Source organism: Podarcis bocagei, assembly GCF_964188305.1.
Source record: "Podarcis bocagei genome assembly, chromosome: 17".
Classification (NCBI taxonomy): domain Eukaryota; kingdom Metazoa; phylum Chordata; class Lepidosauria; order Squamata; family Lacertidae; genus Podarcis; species Podarcis bocagei.
The window spans coordinates 40,093,494-40,099,496 of NC_138143.1; the positions used below are offsets into that span (position 1 = coordinate 40,093,494).

General features: G+C 43.3%; 1 long non-coding RNA gene across 1 annotated transcript; it reads left to right on the forward strand.

Moving 5' to 3' along the window:
• Positions 1-2,394: 2,394 nt before the first annotated feature.
• LOC308577108 lies at positions 2,395-4,595 on the forward strand. Its single transcript, XR_014003447.1, has 2 exons — positions 2,395-2,526; positions 4,390-4,595. It is a non-coding gene; the product is annotated as an uncharacterized lncRNA (long non-coding RNA).
• The last annotated feature ends 1,408 nt before the right edge of the window (positions 4,596-6,003 follow it).

Here is a 6,003-nt window from a genome sequence, read left to right on the forward strand (position 1 = left end):
GGCCCAGAAGTTGGAAAGGATTCCATGAAGGGCAAAGCCAAATCGTTTGTGTGACATAGATCAAAAGCTTAGCTTCAGCCAGATACTAGATTATATGGCTGGAGGTGAGGGGGCACACAAGGGATTATGAGGTTCTTAAGGACACCACTTTGGGAGATGACAGGACCCTGTGTGTATTTAAGTGTTTCTGCTTGCTTGTGTTGTGTCTTCCTGACCCCCTTTGGCATATTTTGAAAAAAAGGGGCGAAAGACTGAATGGCTAGCAGCATGACTGGAGAGGCTAGGAGACTCTCTTCACTCTAGATATTATACCCCTTTTGCTTGTTACTGAATAATATTTTCATCTTTGCAATGATGGCATGTCTGCATTGAGATCCTTTTATTAGCCAGCCCTTGCGGCTTGTAAGCATGTTGCATATGTTCTTTTCGTGCAAAAAAGATTAAAAAAAGAAAATAACCTAAGTGTTTGGCCTCTGGGTGTCTCTATGGCTGCTGCAAGATGGAATTTCTTTCCGCTGCCTTCACAATCTATATTTTCTTTCTCCTTTCATTCCCTTATTGCTGAATGCCCGCAGGTGATCTCCCAGGGGGATGCAATGCCCCTAATTTCTGTGTCTAAGCATTGCAGAATTGTCATAAACAGGATATAATCCCAGATATGTATAATTACAAAGGGACGCGGGTGGCGCTGTGGGTAAAACCTCAGCGCCTAGGACTTGCCGATTGCATGGTCGGCGGCTCGAATCCCCGCGGCGGGGTGAGCTCCCTTCGTTCAGTCCCAGCTCCTGCCCACCTAGCAGTTTGAAAGCACCCTTAAGTGCAAGTAGATAAATAGGTACCGCTTTATAGCGGGAAGATAAACGGCGTTCCGTGTGCTGCTCTGGTGCCGGTTCGCCAGAGCAGCTTCGTCACGCTTGCCACGTGACCCGGAAGTGTCTGCGGACAGCGCTGGCTCCCAGCCTCTAGAGTGAGATGAGCGCACAACCCTAGAGTCTGTCAAGACTGGCCCGTACGGGCAGGGGTACCTTTACCTTATGTATAATTACAAGTACTTTAAAAGAAGAACTCTCAACAGAAGGCCAGTGGTTTCAAGACTTATCTACAGATTCTAAACCAGTTCGAAACCAGCTTAAATGACAAAACTAGGGGAAATAGTACTTTTATGAGTGTGCTGAGGTTTCTTCCTTAGAGATGTATATCCCGTCTGAAAAATTAATGCCACTGGCAGGACTGGTTGATAATTTCAGTTTATAAATCCCCTCTTCACTAAGGCTGCATACCCTCTATTCTGGCTCCAGTGCACTCCCACCAATGGTGTTTGAAGCCAAGTGCACATGGCATTGGCCACAATCCCCCTGTATCCTATAGCTTCTTGAAAAATACTCCTGTTTTATGCGTTTTCCCTCAAACCAGCTTCCCTCCTACTTGAAATGCAAGCTGCAGTTAAGCTAGGTTGTGTACAGGTAAGAACATTGTTGTGCATGTGCAGAGGACAGGTTCCTTGAATAGGGTTTGTACAGGCAGGCATAGGGGATAAAATCAGGTAATGTGCATCAAGTGAAGACACCCTGCTGTCAGGAGTTCACCCTACACTCGAGTAGGACCCTGGCAGAGACACATGCCCGACTGGCATGTTCTCTCCCTCTTGTGCTTTCGTTCGGTAGCTTCAAAAGCTTTCTTCAGCCCAAACATCACAGCGACCAATGCCAACCGACACCGGCACACTTAGGGATCCGCAGAGTTTGCGCATCATGCGTGACAGACCTCAGCAACTCAGCATTTTGGCTAATCTACTTTATTTACATATAAACACAAACGGAGCACTGCAGCATGGCTCCCTCTCTCTCTAGCATCAGACAGCAAAGGGGAAAAGAACAAAGGACAATAGTCCCACTTCACGGAACACAGTAACACAAACATCCTGTCCCCGTCACTTCCCACTTTGTGGAGTCAAAACATACACCGTCATGTGATAGACAAGAATCCCATGACTGGTATTATGGAGCAGGAATTCTAACACCTGTCACCATTTTGGTATGTCCAGCAAGTGCATGTGCAATTTGAAATGCATTCAGTGACCTCACTGTGTTTTAAGCTGCTAATGAGTACCGCACATACCTTAATGGTCCCAGGGTATATCATAAAAAACATTAATAACACTAAGGTGGGGTTTGCAGCCAAAATCACAAATGCATGTTTTGCTAGACAAGCACAGGGCTAGTGCACAGACAGTTCTTGAGCTTCCCACAAAGGACCCTCTGTGTATGGTCACTCCCTTTGCCTCCTCTGGAGGCAATGTACTATGTCCTATGTAACAATGCCCTATGTAACAAAGGAATCCTTGATATTTCCGTCTGCCTGTCAGGAAATTCTCTCTTTCCACCATGCCTTCAAGCTGACCAGACACCCATAGCTAAAGCTCCTACTTTCAGTCATGTTAGCCAAGACTACCAACTTTTATTTTACTGTAACTTAGAAATATTTTTCTGCATACCACTTTGCTATATTTGCTGCCCTCATTGAAATGTAAGTAAATCGTTTTTTCAGTTAATCTTACTAAGAACATGTGGTTCGTTCTCTGCAACGGGGGTGGAGAAGGGGAAGATAGGCAGACAAGTGAAAATGATAGAAAGGTGTAATTGCCTAATTCCTAAGCTTTAATAAGCTGCAAAAAAAGTGTTTTTACTCTGCTAAGAAAGCTCCAAAGCTAGATTTCTTTTGCGTTTCTCCCACATGTGTAGGATAGGAGGTTCAGATACACATTTAATCCTCAATCTATTTCCTACATAATTAAAAGGTTTGAAATTGGTTTAAAATTACAGTGTAAACCTGCCCTTAAGGAAATGAGTGGAAATAGCTGTTCCTAAGTGGCTTATTTGCATGAGCAGCATAACATGTGAACAGAAAACCTCCACAAGATCACAACTCCTGTTCTTGGGGGTGGGAGGAGAAACTGCTGCATTTTTGCTGTAACACCTCTGCATTAATACATTGCTTCCCCATTATATACATGTGTACACTTCTTTTAGTAGCAGCTTTCCTTAAGCTGACAGCAAGCTATGTTGTCAAAACTGACATCATGTCTGGTCTCAGCACAGGAGATTTCTCCATGAGAAAGGGGGCAATAAAATGATCTCAAATGTCTGGCCTCTACATCTTCAAAGAAAGACACTGACTTTTAAATCTATTTTCCCTCCCTATGTGACTTTCTTTTTGTTTTGCCTGTTTTAACTTTTCACTGCTATTTTAACTAAAGGCATGCTACACAGAGATCCATCCAAATGTTCACAGATAGCCGCAGACTCCCATGGTTTCTTGCTAAGTATGATATCAGTTTGTGTGACATGTCAATATGACAAATTATCAACAAAAAGTCTAGAGGCCAACACCCACATACACATATGGGGGTCATGGGGAAAGTTCAGAGGGAAATGAAATGCAGAAATTACAGACAGTGATGATTCTGTTATTAACAACGACCATTCAAAAAACAGCTATTGGTTATTACACAGAGATCATGGCATTGGTCAACTAATTAACAGGACCGGTGTTATGTGGTCCTGGCGGCCGCTCCCAGTCACCAGTCTAGCTGCCGCATTCTGGATTAATTGCAGTTTCCGGGTCACCTTCAAAGGTAGCCCCATGTGTTACAAAGATGTCTGCAAATGAGACACAAAGACTGGCAACGTTAACCCTGCTATGTGGGAATCCCTTGCAGATGACCACAATGCCTGGAGAAAGACAGTCGGTTTACGACCAGAGAAGGAATGACCGCTGGGAGGAGTGCAGAGAGAAGAGAAGCCATGTTGCATCTGCACAACCAGACACCTCCATCTGCCCCACCTGCAATAAAACATGTCTCTCCCGTATTGGTCTCTGTAGCCACAGCAGGCCCTGTAACTTTCCAACGGTTTGACTTCACCTCCAAAGGCACATTCCTCCATCATCTCCCAAGACAGACGAATGCCAACTAACTGATGGAATGTTTGACATGGCGATGTAGATCAACACTGGATTCCTCCAGATAATTTTTGAATTAAAATATTTATCTACATCATTCAAAGCCAAAAGAGGGAGTACAGTGGTACCTCGGGTTAAGTACTTAATTCGTTCTGGAGGGTCATTCTTATCCTGAAACTGTTCTTAACCTGAAGCTCCACTTTAGCTAATGGGGCCTCCTGCTGCTGCCGCGTCGCCGGAGCCCAATTTCTGTTCTTATCCTGAAGCAAAGTTCTTAACCTGAAGCACTATTTCTGGGTTAGCGGAGTCTGTAACCTGAAGCGTATGTAACCCGAGGTACCACTGTATAGTTTTTCTCACAACCTAAAAGCAAAGAGAAGCGTGTTTGGTACATGGAATTTTCTGAAATGTCTCTAACTACTTCCTTAGAAATTGAGGAAGACTGCATGTAAACGTTATATCAATTAAAATCAGGTGTAGCAACACGGCAACAAGACTAGCAACACAATCCGAACTATGTCTCATCAGAAGAAAATTCTGTTCTTCTGGGCCTGCTTCATGCGAACTATGGTAAAGATTGCAGCCTAAGCTACAATTTGGTATGTCTTCGGTTCAATAAAACCTCAGTAAAATTGTATCAGTCCTAAGTGTTATATTATTATTCCCTGCCTTGCAGCTCATAGTTCCATTTGCTGTAGTAATTGCCTACAAAAGCTCATGCTCTTTCAATAAAGTAATTTCAGTTAGCCTTAGAGGTGCAACTGGCTTCTTTTAATAAGCTTATTAATAAAAACTAACCCAGCTCCCCTACTGTAATGATATCCATAATTCAATGGTTGGACAGTGAAAGATGCTATAAATAAATGGGCATGTGCTGAAGCTGCTGGGTGATGACTTGCACTCAGCTCTCAACTAATAAGGCTGTCATTTTATCAGCATAGGGAGTATTGAACATAGTGGGCGGAATGACGTTGCACGACCCCGGCCCCCTCAACCACGGGGGCAAGGCATGGTGACGGATAGAAAGCTTCATATTATGTCCTTCAAGCTCAAGGTTGGTGGTTCAAGCCCACCCAGGGACGGCTGTGGGCAGGATCCTGCACTGCAGGGGGTTGGACTAGATGTCCCTTGGGGTCCCTTCCAATTCTATAATTCTATGCTTCTAAGTTTGAAGAACATAATCTGAGCCAGAAAAAAATAATCAGAAAGGCAAAGTTTTAAAAAGCTGCTCCATTTCCACTCTGCTCAAACTGGCCATCTTTTTGATTGATTGATTGATTGATACATATACATATACATATACATACAGTACATATATTTGGAAATGGTTAATGTGTCTTCTGCATATCTAGTTTGGCCTCAGGCCCAAGTCCCCTCATTTTCTCTAGCTGTCTTAAGTGAGACCATTTACTTAATAGGTACCCTAGCAGCCTTCCTACCTTTTAAGGCTGAAGAAGGAAAATCAGAAGGTAAGACAGCAGCTGGAAAATTATTGGCCTAACCCCAGACACACAGCCGATAACCGAAACCCTGGTTTGATAGTAACACCAGCAGAAACACTTCACATGTTTTAGGTGTCGGTGTGTGACTTCTGAGCAATTTTGATGGATTCTGAGCACCATAAAAGTTCTGCTAAGGTCATACTGCCACCTAGAGTCTACGCCACAAAAGATACAGTGAAAAAGGGAAACATGATAAAACCTTTCATTTTTTTTAAAAAAAGTATTTATCTATCACATATCATTATTTTCTTCCAAAAATTGCACTCATAGGATCTTCCCCTTTTATCTTAACAAGGTCTCTGTGGGGAATGTTAGAATGTACTCAAGGTATATGCACAGGTAGGCATAATTGGAGCCACGAGCCTTTTGTGGAGGGGCTCTCACTGCATTTTGAGCATTCATACAGACTTCCCTCTTGATTCAAACTCAGGGAAAATATCTTCTTTTGGTTTTTAGAAGAGTTTCACATCGTGCTGCCTGTCGGTCACAAAATCACCTCCCTCAACTTTCCCGGAGCAGTTGAAAAAAGTTGCAAAACAAG